The sequence below is a fragment of the Vidua macroura genome, chromosome 2 (genome assembly GCF_024509145.1).
Source record: "Vidua macroura isolate BioBank_ID:100142 chromosome 2, ASM2450914v1, whole genome shotgun sequence".
Classification (NCBI taxonomy): domain Eukaryota; kingdom Metazoa; phylum Chordata; class Aves; order Passeriformes; family Viduidae; genus Vidua; species Vidua macroura.
The window spans coordinates 31,130,772-31,154,119 of record NC_071572.1 but is presented as its reverse complement, the minus strand read 5'-3'; the positions used below and the strand labels follow the sequence as shown (position 1 = coordinate 31,154,119).

General features: G+C 40.0%; 1 protein-coding gene and 1 long non-coding RNA gene across 4 annotated transcripts in view; one reads left to right on the top strand and one right to left on the bottom strand.

The window, feature by feature from the left end:
- The window catches only part of LOC128804028 (uncharacterized), a 55,642-nt gene extending 53,202 nt beyond the window's left edge, over nt 1-2,440 (top strand). Inside the window, exons 2-3 of the long non-coding RNA XR_008435905.1 lie at nt 1,263-1,412; nt 2,281-2,440. This is a non-coding gene — a long non-coding RNA (uncharacterized LOC128804028). The remainder of the gene's footprint in view (nt 1-1,262; nt 1,413-2,280) is intronic.
- CRACDL (CRACD like) overlaps nt 1-23,348 on the bottom strand; it is a 62,960-nt gene that overhangs the window by 38,464 nt on the left and 1,148 nt on the right. The window contains exon 2 of one of the 3 annotated variants that reach the window (XM_053971438.1): nt 3,043-3,105. The exons of the other annotated variants lie outside the window; for them this stretch is intronic. The gene's annotated coding sequence lies outside the window, so the exon portion shown is untranslated. The remainder of the gene's footprint in view (nt 1-3,042; nt 3,106-23,348) is intronic. 3 annotated transcript variants of the gene reach the window in all.

The window sequence follows — 23,348 nt, the reverse complement described above, 5'->3', positions numbered from 1 at the left end:
CTGGGACAGAGAGTGGCAGAGCAGTATTCCTAATCAAAGCTCAAAAAGCAAAGCTGTGCAAAAAAACCCTACTTGTGTGGGTTTTTCTCCCATCTCCTGTGTGTCTGCAATAATTCCTACCAAGGCAAGTGGTGCAGAGTGAAATCACCAAAGTGGTTTCAGTCAGGAACAACTTGTCTCTCAGGCACAGCACAGACCTCCAGGGTCACCCCATCACTCCTAGGCAGGGAACTCCCTGCCTCAAACTTCTGTGTTTCACTTGCTTTCCCAGGGAGGTAGGTGAAAATTCTGTGTGTATGGAGCTATTACAGGAACAAATCAGAAACTCAAGTCCAAAATAACCAGTCTCACAGTATCTTAGAAGGGTCCCAGCACTTCCTTGCCTTTGCTTGTCCCACAGGCAGGTCCAAAGCTCTGTGGTTTTGAAAGACCTGTTACTATCAGATGCATCCCACCTATCAGGCCCTCCTCACTGCAGGAGCTCCATGCATTGCCTGGACTTCTTCAGTTCCCTCATGTGGTTAAAACTCCTTAGGGAAATCCTGAGGAACGTTTTGGTACACTTTTATCTTCGAGCTCCATATAGGTGTTTCAGAATAAAACTTGGGAACATACAATCAGAGGGAATTTCCTGAGCATTCAGTGCAAGCAAACACTCAATATAATCCCTCCACAGGCTGATTAAAGTCTTATTTTGAAAACTATTCAAATTCAAATGCTATTCCATAACTTGGTAACTCTGATGGTTAGAAAATCTCAGACTAAATGACTGGTGTATACCTGTTTGGTTTTGTGCTAATGTAATACTTTCCTTGAAGGAGCCTTTTTCTTTTGCCACAAGTATTTAGAGAAGATGTCTATCTCCCCTTTCAGCCTTCATCTGCAAAGCCAAATAAGTCATGGCATCTTAATTTCCTCACAGATAGAAGCTCTCTATTATCTTGACATTTTACTAACCCTTCTCTGCACCTGCCCTATTCCAAGCCCACCTCTTCTGGCAGCCAGATGCCCAGAACCAGACACTGGGTCCCAGGCAGCCTCTATAGCTAAATGACACAAAGATAACTCTTGGATTTAAGCTTCCCAGCTCCTAGTTAGGCTTGCATATGTTGACAGACAAACAGAGAGAAAGCATTCACCTGCCTCCTCTTGATTACTCTACTGTAGAGTCCAATTACATGTTTGAGCTATTTACTATGAAGGAACACTGTTCATGCAAGGCCAGTGTTGCAATAACCTTTCCAGACTTGGCTCTTTCCTAGGTCCAACCACCCAGATGCTGCTGCTGACTGCCAATACCAGACTACAGGACCCATTCCAGCTTCTTTTCAAACCCCGAAGTGCCAGCATATGCTCCCTTGGCTGAATTTGCAAGGGCCCAGCCATCTGTGTATCTACAGAGTGTCTCTGGTGTAGGTATAATGGGAAAATATTTAGCCTTTTACATGCAGTTGGCAAATATACTAGCTCAAGCCTGAAGAAATTCTGATCCTCATTGCTTAAAGGCCTCCTTTTTTTAAACATTTTAAAAATATTTGTGAGTCACAGCAATGGGTAGGCAATGAGATATCTAGCAGAGCTCCTAGCTCTGCTAGAAGAGCATTACTAAGAGGACACTACCAGGCTTTGTGAACAGAGAAAAGATCAGGAGGTGCTGGGTGACTAAATCTCTCAGGTCCCACACTATGTTCTGAGGGTGCTATTTTACTGAAAGAGCTAGATCAAAGCTACTGAAGATGTTTCTGCTGTTAACTGCCTCCTGAAAGTTGTTGACCTAGAGACCAGAACAATTAAATGAAATGTGAAGCACCTCCTCAAACAGATATTTTTCCTACTCTGTCCTACATCACCTAATCAGACAGTAGTATGAAGTTACACACTTGGGAGAGCTTTTTGTAATAAAGGACATCATGAACTGCATGAAGATACTGACCTGGTATATATTTTTTCACTCTTCTCATGTGGACACACACCCTGCGAGTCCTAGGAAAAAATGTATGAGCTCTCCCATAAGTATGATAGAGACAAAAAGTCTGGGATACCAAATTGGACATGCACACTTAAAAAGCAGCTGCTGTATCAGGTATGCAATGTGAGACTCTGGGAATTGTTTTTCTGAATACTAAATGTGGAAAATATCAGTTGAAGCTGCACTTAGTCTCTCTGAAGAAATCAGCTTCTGAATGCCTTAGAGTCAGCACTCAAATTAAACCGCTCCATATTAGAAATAATTAAAATATATTGCTTAAAAACAATCTGGTCTTTTATGTCCCTATTTAGAATCCACCACTACAACCTTCTGTGCAAAAACCATATAAAGATGCTTACAGTGTACCTGTCCCAGAGATGTGCAGCCAGATCTTTGGCTGATGTCACTTGGCATGCCTTTGCTCAAGTTAATTGGAGCTGTATCAATTCATATTTCTGAAGAGATGGAATGTGCTGCTTATAGACTTCTGAAAAAGGCAAGTTAAACAGCTTGTATGCACCTGGAAACATTAATTTCCATGTTTTTCAAAATATGAAAACTGTATTTTCTGTGAAGAGTGGTCCTTCAGAAAACTATCATGCCAGCCCTGTACCAGTACTAGATATGAACATACTCTGGTTTGATTCCCACTATTTGTGAGTAGAGAAGAGAAGCTACAACACAAGAAAGAAAAAATTTTTGTAAGTATTTTTCTTAGAATGGCACATCGCGCTAATTTTTACATTTGACAAAGGGCTTCTACTTGTAATCTATCACAGGGAAACAAAATCCCATTGTGTTACTAACCAGAGGCAATGATTGCTGGCCTCTGCAAACAATACACAACCAGAGGGACTTGCTGCTTTCTATTTTGCAAACATGCTACCAACTGTGAGTTGCAGTGAGAGCATGGCAACCAATAACTCTTGATCACTTAAAGATTTTTCATTAGCCAGTTCTACAATAAATTAACTAGAGAAGTTTAAAGGTTGTTTTCAACAATTTATATATAAACACACACCACAAAGAACAAGGGAAGACAGTTCATCTTCCTACTTAACTTTTTTACTTACCATCCAATGAAACTTTAATAAGTACAAAGGCAGGTCAATAGTCCCAGAATGAATGTTGTGCACCTGTGTAACCAAGAAACACATTTCACCTGTAGGAAAACAATCCTTAAAGTATCTCAGACATAAACTTTCTTCAGCTGCTTACCTGCGTAGGTTTCTGTTTGTCAGATTCAAAACACCACAAAAGGCTACTGGTGTTTCAGAAGGGATCTGTCACCTTGCCAGACATTTAAGTGGTAGCAAAACAGCAGAGGCACTTTCAAGTTTATGCAGAGAATCCTGAAAGTCTCAATTTGGTTCGACTTGGACAGTGCATCCTACATCTCATCAGATACCCAGCATGGGTCCCAAAGCATGAGTTATGAGCACTGTCGTGATCCTTTCCCAAGTGATCCCTGTATCTAACGCAGAAGGAGTCGGTCAGAGGAAAAAGCACCAGTATCCCCCAGTTGCTAGGTAACAAGCAGGGAGATCCTGACCTGAATTCTTAGTGGAGGCTGATGTTACTCAGGAAGCTTAGCTGGGTCCTTCCTGGAAAAGTTACTCCTGGCTTTGTAAAGGCCACTGCATAGCACCCAGGACAAAGGGACACCTGCTGAGCTATTTTTACGATAAAAAGGCACCTGTTTTGAATATAGGAAGCGCACATACAAAGATAGAGGGTGACATTTTCTGCTCTTCATGCCAATGAAACCAGAAAGTTTTTAACCTTAAAATAAGATCTATTTCAAATCTGGTCATAAATAAAGCAGAAGAAACCACCCACCCTGTGCACAGCCTCAACATTAATAAATGCAATGAGAGAATATTAAGCATATGAAAACAAAAAAAAAAGTTATCCTATACACCATACTATGAAGTATAATCTAAAGCCAAACTCAACATAGAAAACTGAAAGGAAGCAAATCAGGGAAATTTATGATGACACAATAACACTGCTTTTTCTGGCCATGTAAATATTTTAAGTTATTGTCATGCCATTGTATTAATTACTCTATTTAGCTTGCAAATTCCTCAGGATGTATTTTTTAACAGATGAAAAGTAAATGCTGAGCCAGACCTGAAGAGCTTAAGTGCCTCTGAGTCCCTTGGATGGGGTATACCCGGCCCTATCATCCTGTATAGCAAAAGGAAATAATGCCTCCTCATATGCAGAATAACGCGAATGTCAAAGACCCAGTTATCTGGAAAATATGCCTATTTGCTTTCTACTGGCTCCAAGGAACATCTTGGCAAAAATGGCATGAAAGCAGTGCTGGGCACACCACGTGTGGCAAGGCTCCCACAGGCTGGAGGGGCCCATGAGGCTGGGAGGGCTGAGGGGTATCGGTGCAGAAACAAGCCCTTTCATTCCAGTCAGCTGCTTTCCCATCACATCTGAGCACATTGTCACACGTGAGCAGCTCCCTCATTGCTCAAGTGGATTCTGCCAGTCCCAGACAGGAATATCTGTAAGGTCTCCAGCTCAGCCAGGGCAGTAGTTTCCATATCTCTGCATGAGTTCGCAGTGGGTGTACCTACCACCCAGCCACCACACAGGCAACTGCTGTCCTAAAGAAGGGTCTCGGGGACAGGAGAACTGGCCTGTCATGCCTAGAGAAGTCCAGCTATGACTTTAAAAGGAATCACTCCACAATAGCCTTCTAGCTGGTAGGAACAAAGCAATGCTTTAATGGAAGGGAAAGGCACACAAGTGTCTTTGCAGCCCTGCTCAGCTGTTCAATGGCACACCTAATGCTTACTCCTAATGTATGCAGTGTATCCCCAAAAAGGCTCTCCTTTCACTGTAGCCAGATTCAGTGAATTCAGTGGCCTGACAAATCTGTGTTCAGCAAAGCATGAGGTCAGGAAGTAGTCTTTTAGCTATGCTTCAGATCTCTCCCTCCCCATAAATGTCTCTTTATCCAGGGAATCAGTCTATCCCTGCAGCAATTATAACTGCCCAAAACCAGATGAGTATTACGGTGCTTCAAATCCCTTTCTGAACAGGAGCCAAAGCTCCTAGTGATAGGAAAATTATAGTTCTTCCATTCATTTCCCTTTCTCATTTTATGGCAGAAAAAGAGCTCAGAGTTAAGTCCTAACCCATAAGCACTTAAATTTCCAGACAAAATAGTTATGGATGTCACAGTCTGAATTCAGCATGGTTAAATTAATCCAGGTTTTAAATAGACTCAAAATATAAAAATCGCTATAGATAACCAAGAGGCATTTGGAGGAAACATACTGAAAATTTAAGATATCAAATATATACTCACCTGCTGCTAAAGAAAAACTGAGCATGTAACAACACAGCACAAATCAGAAAACACAGCTCTGTGCAGTGCAACTGTTTTTTAAGCAGCGCAGATACTCTGAAACAATTTTCTGATGAGAGGCCATCTTACAGATACCATCACCAGGAGGCAAAACAGTGCAGAAAATCTACTCATAGAAATATTTCTGTTTTGGATAGCTCTAGACTATTTTTTAACATAGATTCAGCTTTTGCAAACCAAGTGAAGTGGATGGCACTCCAGCGCATCTTTTCCTACAGATCCTTCCAAATGGTCTTAATGTTCAGCCATGCAACAAGCTGCATTAAATAGCAGCTTGAGAGAAAACAGAGGAAGCTTGGCAAGATGAAAGGTGTAGCAAATATAAGCTTTTACTAGTGAGGCCCTTAATAGAGGCAAAGAGAAATTAAAAGACACAAGTATAGTAGATTTGAGAAGAAATGGAGAACTGCTGAGCCTAAAAGAGAGAGGAAGAAGGAAATAATTTCAGGATTCATGTAAAAGCTAGAAAAAAGATGTAGATGAAAACAATGCTGTTGGAAATGCTGATTCCATGGAAAGCACAAACTGGACACCTCTCTTTTAACATTTCCTCCTGTCATGTCTTGAACAGCAAGAACACTTAAGTAGCAAAACAGATTTAAGTGGAGTACAGAAAATTCACTCCATAGTGTTAAAAATAACCTGTCACATCTTCCTATTGTCTAAACTGGCATAACTCCACCAGCTTCATTTTATGCCAGCTTAAGACTTGGTCAAATGCTATAAGAGGAAGGTAGCAGTTCTCTTACATGTTTCACTTTGCCTGCAGGCAGACTTCTGCATATGGTGTGTCTATTTTAGAAGAATATCCTTAATGAAGGATTTCATCTCCCTGATGAATACAGAAAGATGCCAAAGCGCCAAACTTGTCAAACACACCTTGCAACAAAACACAGTGTTAAAATTTGCTTTACTTGGCTATATACTTGCAAAGCCATGTAAAACAGACAGCTCCAAATTGCCTGACTTCAATCACTGAAAGTCAAACACTGCTATTCAAATCCCTCTGTAAAGGTGTAGTATTACAGTAATTGAGATGGTCCCTAATCTGCTCACATCTCCGCTCACATCAGTGACACAGTGCCAAGAAGTGTCCGGGTTGTTCAGCCGCAGAAGGAGCTGCGTGAAGCACTGATTCACGCTGATGAATTGTAACCAAGCAACACTGCCAGCATCTCTCCAGCCCATTGTTCAACTGAGCTGGGGGAGAATAGCAGCAGAACAGCCCTGAAAAAACCTGCCAAACTCCAACTTCAATTAAAGGATACCATCCCTCTAACACTCAGCATAGTAAATTTTTTAGCCAAAATTTAACAGAAATAAACTGGTACTTCTCTCTCAGGAAAGATAATGACGTGCCTGAAGGCAGCAAGTTAATTTCTGTGTGTCCAGGACCTCTAGTAAACCATCTTCACAAAAGCAAGAGTTGAAATTTACTTGACACAAGAAAATGCAGGGCAATGAATTATTCATCTGAGCAGAGGGACAGAAATACTGCCTTTTTGTTAGTCTGGCTATTAGACACTGAGGGAAACTAAAGAAAACTTTTTCAGATACAGTAACTAATCAGTAACAACACAGATGAAATGGAAAGAAAATAGATATTTGAAAATTTTGTTCAGTGAGAGTTGGCAACTTTTTCCCATGTAAATGTATGAAAACAACAGTTAATGCTGCTCATCATCACTCATGTGAACCTTATTATCAACAGAGGCATTAAAAACTTAGATTTATGAGAGGTTACAATACTGAAATATTTTCCTTTTATTGCAGTTAAGTGGTGGGATTATTTGTTCTGTTTAATGCCACGGGCCTGGATCTCAAGAACAAAATTCACTGCAAAATTATCCACTGTTCATGGAAATAAGATGACATAAAATGACACAGTCTGCTAACAAAACTATTGGTTACTAGATGTTTTTGCAATGTTCAACAGTATCCTCATTTTACCAGAAAACGAAAAAATCATGTATAACTTAAGAATACGATACAGAATTGACTTGTTTTTATAACATAAAAGGCAGGCTAGCAGCTGTAGGCATTTCTCAGAGCATAAAAACCAAAAGCACTGACCTGTAAAACAGAAATAGTAATAACATCTGCTAGACTTCTGGGCTCTGAAATCACATTCCCTGAGAGCAAGTTTCCAAAAGAAAGGCTGGGCACTTATGTAAGATACCAATTCCCCTTTCAATGGACAATGTTTCCCTTTTGGAATTTTATGTAAAAGCCTAATGCAAAGCCACACACATCTTTCTTCTCCAGGAATTAATGTAGTCAGGCAAAGTAACAAAATGCCACGGCACAGGCATAAAAATAGATTTTTATCAATGTCTTTCAGAATTTCTGATATCATAGAATGGTTTGGGTTGGAAGGGACTCTAAAGATCATCTAGTTCCAACCCCCCTGCCATGGGCAGGGGCACCTTCCACTAGATCAGGCTGCTCAAAGCCCCATCCAACCTGGCCTTGAACACTTCCAGGGATGGGGCATCCACAAGTAATGTTAGATCACCCTCTTTGCTTACTTCCATGCTTGTCTTTCTAGACCCTTTCTACAAACAATGTTCTTAGGTGTGGTCTTTTCAATCCCAGCATGGGGGAATCAAGCAGTTCTGTATTCACTATTCAGTGTGGAGTATCAATCACCAGGATCTCACACAGGTAGGAATGCTGTTGCTTAGGCTCTACCTGCTTAATAGTTTAGAGTCCTTGTAAGTCCTCAACAGTGCCACAGGCTTTGGCACCACACAGGACTCCTTGTAGGCTCAAAGCCTGCTCTCCCATGGTATGAGTTCCCACCAACTTCCTCTCAATGTGAGCAGATATTTAAAGCAGAATTTGGTCTCATCATCTTCTTTCTCCTCATATGTTTGCCAGATGGCTTTATTTAATGTCTGTTCTCTGAATTGGCTCTTAGATAGATTTTTTTTTCCCTTTACATTTGCCATCTGCTGGTCCAAACAGCTGAATGATACACTTCCTTTTCAATCTTATAGCATAAATTCATTCTTGCTGTCAACTTGGCATCCAAAATAGTACGGCAGGCAGACTGGCAGGTCTGGGTAATGCCTTGCTCCACCAACAGGAATTTAGTCCTTGTTCCTTTGAGAGCCATCAGCATAGGAGCAAAGTTTTTAAGTTAAGATGGGACAAAGTACAAAGCCAGAGCGAAAGACAGGTACCAAGAAGAACTGTGAACCGTGTTCAGTGATGAAAAGTGGTCTGTGTTGCAGCTATTTCTTGGAAGCAGGATTTGCAGCCCCAGCAGCTGGCAGGGCATGTTCTTGTACAAAGAGAAGACATCAAGCTATGCAGCAGCTAAGTGCAGAGAATTGCATATGGACTTCCAAAAGAAACAAATGCTGTGTGGGAAAAAAAACTTGACTTGAAACCTTCAAATAATTTTCCGGAGTCTTCAGCAACTGTCTTGCTCTTTTCAGTGAAAATGTATGAGGACTCTTGTGAAATAACTGATGTGGATATGGGACTGTGCCTTCACCCTGCAGGGTGCCCAGCCTGGGCTGCACTACAGGGGCAGTGCCAGAACAAGGGCTTGCAAAACTGTAATAGCAGCTGGCTGGGAAGGGCGTCAGGAGGAGGACAGAAGCAGCACAAGAGGAGGAGGAAGGGAAAGGTGCCAAAAAGTCTTGTTGTGACCCCACCTAAATGCCTAAGAGCAAGGTATTACGGAGTTGCCTGAATGCACATGTTTTACCCGTCTTGTTATGTTAAACTCAGAATTTTTTAGAGACTATTTTGTCTCAAGTGTTTGCACAGTTCCAAGCACAATAGCTTCTTGTGCTGGCTGAGTCTTTTGAATACTGTAAGAATACAATTAAATAATAAGAGCAGTAAAAAGCTTGATGCTATTCATACATGAGAATATCTCACATGGCTCTGGAAAAATCACAGCCACAGCAACACTCTCAACAAACACATTTGCTAATCCTCTCATTACTATTGTGGCTTTCTTTTATGGGTAAAGACAGAAAAAATGTCATGAAAAAATATTGACTGTATTTCATATCTGAATACCACAAAAGACCAACAGTTTATCCAAACAGTGTAAGTGAACAAAAGCTTGAGAACTCCTACCTTAATGCTTCTCTCTATATTTAAATTTGCAAATACACTTGTCTTTTTCTGTTTTCTCTGTGGTTTTGGTGGCTCAGCTGACATCCAGTGGCCTGTCTACTCTCCACTTTCTCCACGCATTACATGGTAAAGTAAGTGGAAACAGTGTGAGGTTTGCAGTGTCTTGATCTCTTAATGTTTAGATAAATGCTGATACTACAGAGCTGGTCCTAGTTTTGCAGAGCTTCCTACCTCAGTTATGAAGGTAATAAACCTAACCTGGTGGTTCAGTGCCCTTGGTCTCAGCAGCTCTGATCCAATGTCCGTTGAAGCCTAAAGAAAGACTCCTTAATTAGCCAGTTAGTGTCAAATAAAGCACAGTTAGGCTCGAGTGCCACTGAAGAATAAGATGTATACATTCTTTTGCAATGCAAATTCCTTTGCTGCTGAGCTGTATGGAATTGACCCACCTGCTCCAGGTCTCCATGTAACCTGATACTGATACACCACCCAATGTTCAAGGGAGGGGTGCTGAGAAACAGATTTCTTGAAATTCCCAAGCTGTCTTATATGCTTAATGTTGGTGATTCGCAATCAGATTTCTGGTTGTCACCATCATGAATGGAAGGATAAAAATTCAGTGACAAGTTATGAAATGTTACATCTGCTCTAAAAGGTATAACGACCAGCCAAAACCAATGCGTCAAAGAAATGTGTAAAACAGCTCCAGATTTATCCAGATCCAGTGCAAGCCACGTCTATATTTGAAAGCTGCACTGGTACAGATGTTAGTAGGTGTATGAATAAAGGGTGGGAAGACTCTACCACCAGTTTACATATCCATGGTAACTAAGAGAGGATCTCCTGAGAAAAAGAGCTGTGAGGTGGGGAACAAAGAATTCTTTTCCCCTTTGAGGGCTAAATAGCTCACACCATCTAGTGAGATTATTTAGGATGGGGACATGTGCACCTCCGTATTATAAGAGCAACAAGGAAAAGAGAACAACATGGCATCTTCAGTCCTCAGAGGGCTTGTCTAGCCTACACTGTAGTCCATGTCTCTGCATGTTCACAGCTCTTGTTCCACCTAGGCTGAAGTTGATGCAAACACACCCGTGGCCATTCAAACAACCCATTATAATATACATAATACAGTACAGTACCCAAGACATACACTGGCTGGTTGGGACGTGAAGGCTACAGAAAGAAACAATGGCCTTCTATGCAGCTCTCAGGATACAGTATTTAGACACCAATCACAAAACCATTTAGGCTGGAAAACATCTTAGAGGCCACCGAGTCCAACCTTTAATCTAGCATTGCCAAGTACCAGTGTAGCTCATTTCCCTTTGTGTGTATGAGTATGCTCTGAATACATTTATGATGACACAACTGCATCAGCTCTAGGCTGGGTTTTACAATTTTTACTGTTTCATGACTAGTCATAAAAGTTCTATTACTATTGAAGGACAACATCCAGAGGAAACATAAACAATTTCAGAAGAATTAAAAAGCCAAAAGACTCCATGCAACACAGAGTGATACCAGTGTCCTCACACATGTACCATGATTCAAATGATTCAAAGGGCAACCACTTGAGTTCCCAACTGCTCTGTGTTCCCCAAACAACACTCACAGACAGAACTGCCATCTATCTTCATTTCCTTACGGCCATCATTGGAGCAGGAGGGCAGTTCTATCACCAGCACTAAGCTGAGCCCATCTGGACTGGATTCTGGGTGCCTGCATGCAGAGCTGCCAGGCAGAAGTCAGATTGAACAGAAGAAATAGGCACCATCTTCCATGCTGCTGTACATAACCTCTGAAGCAGAAGGATGAAAAAATTCTACAAATATAGTTTCTTTTAATAATCTCCTTTTCTTATTCTCCTGCCTCTGCCACAATTTTTAGTTTTAGATATGTGAGTCTCTGCATATGGTCCTATTCTCCAGCTTATTTTGGGTCCAGGTTTTTCTAGGGTTCTACTAGAGGCAAGAAAGACTGATACCAAAAAGAAAAGGGAAATGGAAAGAAAATTGAGGAAAACAAAGCCTTTACATACCCAGAAAGTCACCTGAACATCCAAACAGAAGCAGAAAAGTTCCTTCTTCTTTTAAAATATATCTCCTGTTTCCATGCTATACTAACTACTTGGTATGTTTTTAAATAATCTGTTTTAAAATAAGTTGGGTGTGATCTAGTTACTAAATGTTGCATGATTTGATTTAATAATTACACAGCAGAGCAAACTACTTTCCTAATCTAGAATAAGATGTAAAATTCTACAATGCCTTTAAGAAAATGGAACTTAAATACCTTTTTTTTTTTTTTTTCCAATGACAGGTAAGCCCAGGAAAAAGTAATTTTCTATTTCAGTTGGTTTTCAAAGTCTTAGAATTGACAGTTGCATGTAAACAATTTACATCTTCACTTTTACACCTACAATCAATCAGCATTGATTTATGCAGCACACAGTGTCTTTATTTCTTGATTAACTTCCCTTCAGATTTTCACTGTAAGCCAGTGATATTTTATTAGAGGTAATAGTGATACTTGTATTAATTTCCTTCATTATATTCAGTCGCTCATAACTTTGGCAGGTGGTGTAACTTTTAGGTCCTTTGAGTGAAGGGACAAAAGGATGAATAACTTGTGATGGTGTAACTGGAGTCCACCCCACACACAAGAGGCAGATTACAGTTCCACAATGAACTTTGGTTCTGACACACTCAGCCTTGTGCTTTGACTCAGCAAAGTAAATAATGCTCCTTACAAGCAGTCTGCACAAAATTGCCAGGGCATTCTGGTTTAACAAATAGCATGTTATCAGGCATTACACATCCAATATAATTAATTAAAATATTTAAAAACCGAAGTGGTCTCACCCAGTATTTGGCAATTTCCTGCTCCTAAGCAAAGCGGCTGAGTAATAAGAAACATCACAAAGACTAGCTAAAAGTTGAAGATCATTTTGATAATGAACCTTCTCATGTAAGTAGACCATTTGCATGTTCCTATCACAGTAACACTCTTACCTTCACTAGCAAATGGCTTTTGCTTCCTTACCCTAACCTTTTAAAGCAGATATTGTCTCCAGATCACTACAAACTGTACAGACTGTTGTGGAGTAAAAAGTTTTAATAACATCACAGCAGACTCTTGGGCTGAGTTAATTCAGCTTCAGTCTAATTCTAACAGTCAAATAAACAGAGTTAGGATGATGCTCAGTGCTATTGTAAATTCCAACCACATTCCATACTGCAGAGTGGACGGAGGAAACAAAATGGTGTAATCACTTATAAATACTATGAAGAAAACTAGATTGGTCACTTTTATTTTGCCCTATGCTTCAGAAATAGAGGCTATTAAAATAACAACTAGTCAGATACAAAAAGTTAGGAGGAAATGAGACTTCATATTATGGAAATACAGCCGACAAATGCAGTGCTGTGTAGGAGCAGATGTGCTTGAAAAAACAATTAAATACTTTTCAGCAGAATTTGCAAGTTTGTTTTGTGGAGGTGGAACCAAGAAGCCCTTGCTGGAGATTCCCACACCATCTTCCAGATCCAAAGTACCTAGGAGTTCAACAGGAAGTTGAGATGTACCTATCTGCACACATGGTCCTCTTATCTTGTGATTGAGCTACAGCTTGTGACTTCCATTCAGAATAAGACAGCAAAGCAGCTGAGCTGGTTATTAAACCAGACTGTTGAAGTAATGTAAGTAAAAACTACAGAATCTGATTTAAAAGTCTAATTGTCAGTATTTTGCTTTGACTAAGAAACTCAATAAATCAGGCCCATTGCAAGAGTTGCAGAGAATGTTTCAAGAAAACTGACCAAAAATTGTTTGTGGACACGTGACAATTTACAATTTTTGCTCTCTGCTCACAGAATCATTTCATATCAGATTCACAAGATTAGCTATTGCTAAAAACATCCTCTCACTGTGAGAAAGGTGATGGAAACACCTTTTTACTCTAGAGCAGACAGCAGTTCCTTAAAGAACTCCATCAGAGTCCAAATAAAAACACTCATACACTTATGCTAACAGTGTTGAGTTAGACAAGCATTGGTAACCAGTTTAAAAAGTATAATTTTGTCAAAACAGCAGGCCAGCTACTATTATCCTTCTGTATAGTGCAGACTCAATGCAAATGTCAGAGGAGCCAGTCTGTTTACTCAGTTCAAGTATTTCTGAAATGGACTAACCTGCAGTGTCATAAAACTTTGCCCATTCAAGGGTTGAAGCCCACCTGGGGACCCTGGGTTATCAGATATGCAGTGGTAAATTATTACAAACCCATGATTTCAACTTGCTTCTAGGAAAGATATTCTTTTCCTCCTATCATCTTCCACTGTTAAATTTCAAGTTAATAACCCATTGTTGCGACTTGTTTAAGCATTACTGAAGCAATTCAAAACAAGAGTAAAATGCAACAGAGTTTCCTTATCCAAGGACATAATGAAAGCAGCAGAACCATCATCTACAGATGCATGGCAAGTCCAAAGGAGCAACTGATGTTCTAGGGCAGAGAGCTGTCCCTTAAGATTGATCACAAATGCAGGCATTTGTATGGCAGAGATGTTTCTGTGCAAAAGAAGAAAGCAAGGAAGGAGAAACTCTGCAGGAAAAGGCTGCAGAAAGTCTGAGGGAAAGCAAGAATTGCTATTGAAAAAGAATTCCTAAAAAGGGCTAATGATAGGGCGCCACTTCACTGGTGACAGAACAAAACAGGGACTGATGCTCAGAGAAGCCTCCCTCCTCTTCAATGAATTCTACTTCATCCATGGAATCAAGGTTTGTTTGGGGTTTTGTTTTTAATTACCAGGATTAGATCTGGCTTCATCATCAGATTAACATTAGCTAAAAGCCTGGTTTTGACCTAAGTTTTGACAGCCTCAGATCTCAAGTGAATTCAGGGACACAACCCAATTCTGACCTTGCAGCAGATCCTTGCTCTGTCTTGCTCACATATGGCTTTTCATACACACTACACTGTGATCTCAAATGCCCATGCAAAAGTGGAAGCAGCAGCAGATTGACTTTCAGTTGGCTTTTGTTGATTTCTTTCACAGCTGTAGGAAGAATTAACACTGGCACACCTGTCAAAAGAAGCAAGAGAGCCTGTTCTACAGCCAAGAGGCCACAGAGACAGGACAATAGCTCTGCAGCCCACCAAACCATGGGACCCTGCGCTCACAGGCTCCCTTCTCCTGTGCTGAACTCTATCCATCTGTCCCAGCAGCCATAATGCTCCTCACTGTATTGTGCACCCCAGCTTACCAAACACGTTCCCTTCGCACCATCACGGCACCCAACACAACACTCCTCCAGACACATTTGCAGGTACCTCAGAAATTTTGTCCAGCACATAGAAGGAGCCGATTTCCTGAAGTCCTTTCAGCTTCTCTGCTGACTGCACTATGTGCCACAGTTTCTCAAAACTAATCTGCTGTTTCAGAGAAACACGAGACTTATGAAGCGAACATGTCAATTCATTCACGATATACGCTACTCTACAAATATGTAACACAGATTGGAACTGACATTCAAGATGACCCACACCCTATATAAGCCTCACAAAAAGTGCCTAGTTATTCACTTTTCCAGCTTGGCAAACTAAGCCTCCATACTCAGTGTCAAGCTAAAACATTTGTTAAAATAATTCTTGGCTTCCTTCCACTCCAAACAAATTCATCAGACAGATATTTCAAGTCATATTTTATTCAAGCAAGCAGAAGTAGGAAGGTACAAAAGTAGAAATGTAGGAGTCTTCATTAATTAGAATATGACTTTTTTTTTTTGGTACACCTTTCTCTTCCACATAAGGATAATGGAAGTTTCGGCTATTTTTGAGGTCACTGTCTCCAATTAAGAGAAATGCATGAGCTTTAAACAAATCAGACAACCGTGGAACAATTTTAATCCCTGAATGAATAAATCCCTTGGGGGACGTGGCTGCAGAGAAATCAATGGGCAATTCTATTAAGCCTTAACAGCAAATAAGGCACAATCTGGCTTCTACAATGAACCTCAAAGCCACAGATCCTGTCATAAGAATTTATCAGATTTGTGTGATCAGTCATCAGTGTACAGTCTGATTATACCCAGAGTATCTTCTGCTTACAGCAGCTGTTGGAACAGTGTTGTACTAGGCCATCTTTGAGTTAGGGGCTATAATCTTACGGCAGAAGAAAAGACGGAAATAAGTGTTAGCTGGGTGAATACTCATTTGTTCCACTGAACTCCTACTCTTGTCAGCACCCTGCTGTCCACTGACCTTACCTCCAGCCTCGAAGTGTAAAGAGAAGCTGTGACTGTGAGAAAATTGGCATTTGCTCCCACAGCAACACATAAATGACCTCCTTTGCCCTACAGACTGGAAGTGCCCTCTTTAGCTGTGGGATCAAACACAAATCATTCATACCATGCTATAAAAAGTCCACAGACTAGCACAGAAAATAGAACTGTGCTTTAAAAAAATCATCAAAACAGAAGATGCAATTTCCCCTCCCCTTCAATATACCTAAAAGCTCACCTACTGACCCCTGCCAGGGTAAGGACAAAATCACTTTGCTTGATGTGGCCATATCTAGCCTGGCCATATCTAGGAGCCTCTGCCTCAGGCTGCATCTGCTGTTGTAAGTGAAACACTCTCAGGACTGTTCTGTGGCACCGGAGACAATGCTCGAAACCAGACTGCTAAATTCTCGTGATCTTCAAAAGAGGTTGACTACATCCACTGTACTTGCTGCAAACCATCGCCAGCCTATCCAACCATGATTGCGTCCAGGGCTGTTCCAACAACTCAAGATCAATGACAGCCTGGCCCAGGAACATTTCCTGCACTAGTAGTTTAGACGTATCTTCCCTGTCCACCTACCTGAATTGTTCAGATCTGTAGCATCTCCAAGGTACATGGCAACTGCCTTCTTTGCTCACAGAATTTCCTTTCCTTGAAATCAAGGTATGTGAACAAGGAAAGAGGGTGAAAATGACACACATACAGCTACTACCCAGACATGTCTGTATACTACAGACATGGCACACCCAGTGCTCACAAGTTCAGAAGTACTCCCTACAAGCACCCACTCTTTAGATAAATAGTTATTGAGGGCCAAGTTTTGACAGCTATTAAATACCTAAAGATAGAGATGGGAGCTATCACTTGCAGTGAATAGGAGTCATTATCCAATAAGATCCACAGCAGGATTTTGAGGTTAGGTGTCTCCTTCCTATTGCAGTTGACTGGGATTTATCCCTGAAGATATTAAAAGCCTCTGTGTTGAGTGTGATGCCTTTGTTATCTCTTTACATGAAAGTACAATGTCTCCAATCCATTACATTGGCTTATGAAAGAAAGAAATACAGTAGTAATAGTACAGGCAAGTGTTTTCCTCCCTCTGCTGGGTAAAAAAAAATAACATCTGCATATTTCAGCTTTGCAATCTTGCTTCATGTCTATCTCTGAGCAAACAAATTGAAGTCCTGTGGAAGCTGCTCAGGTAAATTTCAACACTACCTGGTAGTGTGAGACACAAGATAGGCAGAAATAGATAAATAGTTTAATTCAAACTGGTTAGTCATTTGGTCAAAGAGGTTTTGTAGACATAATCAAAAAAAAAGGAACCTTAAGTCATTAGAAAGAGCAAATAATTTTCACAGTGACACTTGACTTTTTCCCCCCAGCATCCTTTCACTGATGCAAGTGACCCAGAACTCGGTAATGTGCACAATCGGTTTAAAACATTGACGTACATCTAGCACCTCACTTTAAAAAAATAAACCAATAAATCAAGAAGCACAGCACTCTTCATCAGTCAGTTCAGTAGCAATTAGACAAACTGAGTTTACAGTCTGCACCATTCTTCATCTCACAATAACATTTGAAAAAGAGCTACGCTACAAGATAAAATAAAAAAAAAAATCTATACTTGTGCTCCCATGATTTTGTATCAAATAACTTTTGAGAGAAGTACATATTTAATTGAATATTTGAGAGCAGTAATCTCTACAGTATCTTATAAAGCAGGCTGCTGAGGAACAAGAAACCCATGGACCAGATACAGCCTATGACTTCACTTTGATAATTTTGGACTGAGTGATTCGAGGGGAATGCATTAGGACAAGGAAAAAAAGTGAATCTGTGCCCTGTCAAATGGGTCTGACAGTTCTCCCTGGGCTGCAGTGAAAAAAATTCTCATTTCTCCTATAAACCAATACTAGGAGAAAATTATAGTGCACATTGACACAAGAAACTGTGTCAACTCCTCATTAACAGTTCTTATAAACCTTAATGGCAAATAAGAGGGACAAAAGTAAAAAATGTTGTCCTCCTTATTTTAAAAACAGATTTCTTTTTCAGAGTTAACTTAGAAGTATTCATGTTTGGAAGCTACATCCAAAATACCTGAAATGGGCTCCATTTTCATAAACTGTTGAGTACTCCTCTCCATTAAAAAATCAACCTTTAGTTCATCCACCTTCAATGTCTCAAAGACATTAGCCACCTAGGACAGGACACTCCACTGAAATACACTAACTTGTCATTCTTCAAATACTCCTTTTTAAAATCCTGACACAACAGTCCTAATGAGAATAGCATTTTCTCTTTCTTGCTTGGATTATGTGCCAGTGTGGCAAAATTCAGCTACCACTAATAGCTTGAATGCACCAAGCAAGATTTGGAGAAGGATCTCTGCAAGTCTGCATGTTCATTCATGTTTGCAAAAACTGACATCACACAGATGAAGAGACTGATTGGCATATTTTAACTATTTGCTTAAATGATGATCAACTCTAGGTTTCTCATCTCCTCTTTTTGTTTCACACTGTCTTATATATTTTTGATGACATGCTGTTGAAGAAACTAAGGGCTGATTTCTCTTTGACTAATGACATTAAATAAACTCTATTTTATTATGATGCTGCCACCTATAGTCTTTCTGAACACCACACCACCTCTGCACAGTTTTGATTTGCATTTAAATTTCTAAAAATTGCATTGTTTATCTTTTGCTAAAACTTTCAACATCACCCCACCCAGCAATGAAAACATCAAATAAAATGTTTGAGGGGACACGCATTTGTCAGCTTTTCTCTGTGATTTCCAGCCCCACCAAGTAATCTCCCCAGTTTTGGATACTCTGATGTTCTCTGATGAAGAGACTGCTTTCAGAAGGTCTGAGAAGAACAGGTGACTCTGAGGTGAATATCTATTAAACCAGCATGAATGGTTCCTTTCAAACACCAGAGAGCATGCCTGAACACACTACACAACCAGCCTACAGTGCAGAAGACCAGATGGAAACCAGATCTGAAGTTTCTGTGAGGCCTAAAGGAGAACTCTCACCAGATACTCCCATATATACTTCATTCATGCTCTACTTCTGTACTCTGATTAGGATCACTAAACAGAGACATTAATTCTCTTCCTCTCCCAATGTTTTCCTGTACTATAGTCTTCCGAAGCTAACTTATCATTAAATAAAAATCAGACCTCAAATAGACCAGACATACATGCCTTCCACTGAAGAGCAACACACAAAGTGATGTGGATTTGGAATCTCCCCATCCTGTAGTCCTACCAGTTGAGACCTAAGCCGTAGGGATGTTTTGCACATTGCTCCTACCTATGGAACTGTTGACTCTATGGTGATGCATCAAACACCACTACACCAACTCAAAAGGCCTGTAGATGCAGAAATTAGCAATTTGTTCTTCTTCTAGGAGTGGCATTAGAAGGACAGATAGATGTATCTTATGTCTGTCCCTCCTTAACCTCCAATTTGTCTGAGTACCTATGGAAACTCTTGCATGTTTCCATGGTCAGCTGATGCAGTGCAACTCCTGCATCTGCCCAACCCCCCAATACCTTGAAAAAACCTTAGTGGTACTGATTCCAGTATTAAGGAGAGAATGCCATAACCATAAGATTAAAAGAGCTACTAATTTTGATGGCATACAGTGCCCTGAGTCCTTTAAGTTCCATAATATATTGTATTTATAGCTTCTTTGTTCAGTTCTAGAATATTTTCCATTTTAGGAAGGAAAGAAATCTACTCAAGAATCAAACAAACCCCACAATTCTAAAATACAGGCAGCTGATTGCATGGTATTAGACAATGAGTTAGAAGATGAGGCAGTTCCTTTGTTATAGTCTGTCTCTTTAAATAGCAGAATTGCCAAAGCTGGTGTAATAAAAGAAGAATGACATGGAGAATGAGAACTGTGTAATCTTCCCATCTCAGTCACCACTTTAAGATACAAAGGAGTAAAAATGCTACCTGTCTCCATTGCCCAGAAATTTTATGTGCTGCAGATAAAAAACAAACAAACCAAAACACACTGAGTTTTTAGCTTTTCAGGGATACAATATTAAACAATTTCATTAAAAATAATTTGACTTTTTAAAAAATAAACTCCTTTTCTGAAAAAAAAAAAAGGGGGAAAAAACAGAGCTATTGTGTATTTTTATCCATTGAACAAACAAACTGTTTATGGGGACAGTATCTTAGTGCAAGCTGAAGCACTTTTTATAACTGTGTACTCTCAAACGTGTCTCACCTGTAAACGCAGATATCATCCCTAAAATCATTTAGGTTTCCATAAAAGAAAAAGTTGTGCTGTCAAGTACTCTCAAGACATTTTCCTTGAAGGATTCTTTTCAAAGCTATTTCTGTCTTAACTTAGCAACAAACTTCAGCAGAGAACCAGCTGGCAGAGGACACCACTGAATGTACATGCCAGCTTATACACGTGTAGGTTTTCCACACTCCTGGAGCTGACTGATAAAGTCTGCTCTGAAGCAGCTGGGAGCATGGAGAACCACAGGCCTGAGAATTCTGGGAAACAAAATGCACTGGAAGAAATACCAAAGAAATCAGTGTCCTGTTTTATCTCATTCTCTTTGAACATCAACAGGCTGGCTAAAAAAACATTTGCCCTAAGTAAATACTCTAGTAATTACACTTCACTAGACTCATTCAAGGTCATGAAGAGTCAATGGTGATCAACTGCTAAAAAGTCCCACTTCATCTCTTATACCTGTTTTGATGCATATTTCTCTGAGTCATTGATTTAATATTCCTCTTGATTATTCCAAAATTTGTCAGAATTTAAGGCATCACCAATGGCTAGAGTGAAATTTACTCCCAAGGTGCATTTCAAAAATGCTGCACAAAAGCAGATACATCATCTGCTGTTTAAAGAGTTCCAAGACAATTTTCTGTTACACTCCTACAACTACTGGATAAGCCACTATTGCCAAGAGGAATTCTGTTGACTCCCTTTGAGGCTATATAGAGTATACGCATCAGGGGTAATAGGATTTGCAAGAGGTATGAAAACAGTACAATGGTACCCCTGAAATTAGGACAATGATTATTTAAGTCTGAGCTTCACTAGAAGCATCACTGCTGATAGTTTTCACAGAAACATCTACTTATACATTTACACTCTGCTCCCATACTGCTGTCTGTCTTTTCCCAGGGGGCAATAGACCCAGTTGCTTGGCTTTGAGCTGCCAAGACTTTTAGTTTCATCCTGTTATAACTCATCAAACAGATGCAGGCATTTTACACTCAGAATCCTACAACCCACTATGTGCAGTCTTTATAGACACCAAAAAACAGAATACTCCAGAATTCCTGTACTGATTGCATTGTTTATTTTTATGCTCAATTTCAAAACTTTCCATTTTAAATGTATTTCAGAGCAGTCAGACTCTTATATTGCACTGTTTTACCCACATCTACCTCCAAAAAGTTAATCAAATACTGTATCAGGAAGATCTTTCCATTAATGACTTTGAGATGACACAGATTTAATGAGCCTATCTTAGCTTAACCCTCTTCATGTGTAGTGTGGAAGGAGAGAGACTGCAGTACCACACTGAGAAGGCACTGGGGAGGGATTTGTGCAAGTATTGACCAGTTCAAAAACAAACTGAGACGAGCTTATCAAATCCAAATAAATCTGAGGGAGTTCTGCTGTCTTGAGGATGAGCAGCAATGTACAGAAATGCTTTGGTACAGATAAAGCAATCATCCTTAAGTGACAACATCCATGAATGGATGTTTCACTGCAATAAAATGGGTAGGTAAATGGTCTCCATTCCTGACCTTTTTGCACAGACTCTATTTAATAATACAGAAACATAAATCTTGCAGCAAGAGAAGACTGTATATTTAATACCTTGGATAAATTACATTTTATGACTGAACTTCCATCTCTCTTGTGATTATTAACTCTCTTCCAGTATATGCATAGCTGGAAAATAAAGCAGCTTCTTCTAAGAGCATCTTACAATTCTGGCATGTACAGCCTTCATTCTATTGCCTTCCAACAAAGATTCCCATGTTCAAGTGGACATCCTTGAGTATTTTGGACTTCAACAAACTAGCCATATTCATCAGCACCTACAATTGCAGAAAGGCACTTCTAGGCTTCTGTAACAAAAAGATAAATGAACTGTGCATTGCTGGGTATATGCTACATTTAGTGGGCCAAATCCTGAGCTTGCTGTTATGAAGCAAGATGGCAGAGAACAAGAGAACTGATGGATTCCAGATGTGCAGGGCACTGGACAAGAGATCTGTGACATACTAACAACAGACTTCAGAGCCACCTTCACTTCCTGCACAGTGAGTGCTCTGCAGGTCCCTATCTACAATGTGTGTTGGTTATACTCTTCAATCAAAGACTGGCTGTGCTCGAAACACACATCTGAAATCAAGAGTGGAACAGATGGGCTGTGAGGCAATGACCATTTATTAAATCTTCACACAAAACAGGGAGAACTTGTCTATGTACTGTTAGACATTAATGATTTCACTTTTGTGCTGGTGAATCTGAAATGCAGCTTTGCTACTGCAATAAATATTTGCCTGGGACATTTCCATAATTCAATCCTATTTTCAGCTCTTTGGTGACAGTTCAGTGCCAGTCCTTGTTATTTAGGAGGTTTTATCCTCCTTTTTGCTGCTCTTTTGTCACGATAGTAAATACTGAGGCTACCAGCCAAGTACTGTACAGCTGTTAATGTCCTGCATGACAGAGAGGACAGCAGAGGCTGTCAGCATCACCACAGGCTGAGTGGGAGCAGAACCCTTTCCTCTGTAGAGCTCAATGGCAGGCAGCACACACTCGTATTCCCATCCACTGCCTTAGAAGCAACACTGCCAGGTTAGTTGGGTTTTTTCCAAGAGAATAATTAGACCCTATACACCCAGAAACACATGCTAAATAAAACATTTTTTAATTAAAAACACAACAGAATTTAAGTTCACAAGGTCTCTGTGAAAGCAAAGAAACATGACCTTCTACTTTCTCTAAACTCTGACATCTGTACATAGATAAACTAATTACCCATCACTATAAACAACCACAGACAGTTCCTACCTCGTCACTGGATAAGCCTAAATGCACCTGCTCCCTTTCCTTTAATGATAAGCCAACTCTTACCCTGAAAACGCCTTCTTTCAATGATTAAAGAGCTACAAGGCAAGTGCCAGTAATAAAGTTACATTTTTTTCGTTCTGTAATCTAATCTTTGCCCTGTGGAAACTGCTGATGAGAGCTCAGTTCCACTTAAAATTTACATAAAAACAATCCCTATCATGTTGCATGGGAAAAGACTGTTGCCCCAGTGTTTATTGGCATGGTGATACAAAGACTGAGACATTACTCTGATGCAACAAATTATGTACAGCCTTGTATCAGCATCAAACAGGCTTTGATGTATGGTTGCTATTTTTGGAAGCTAATGATCTGTGAGTGATAAAGCAAATGAACTTCTTAATGATGACAAATACAGGAGACTGTACAGCACTGAACAGAGAACACAAAGTCCAACCAAAGAAAGATTTATGGGAGATAGTTATGGTACCTAAGATTTATAATGGC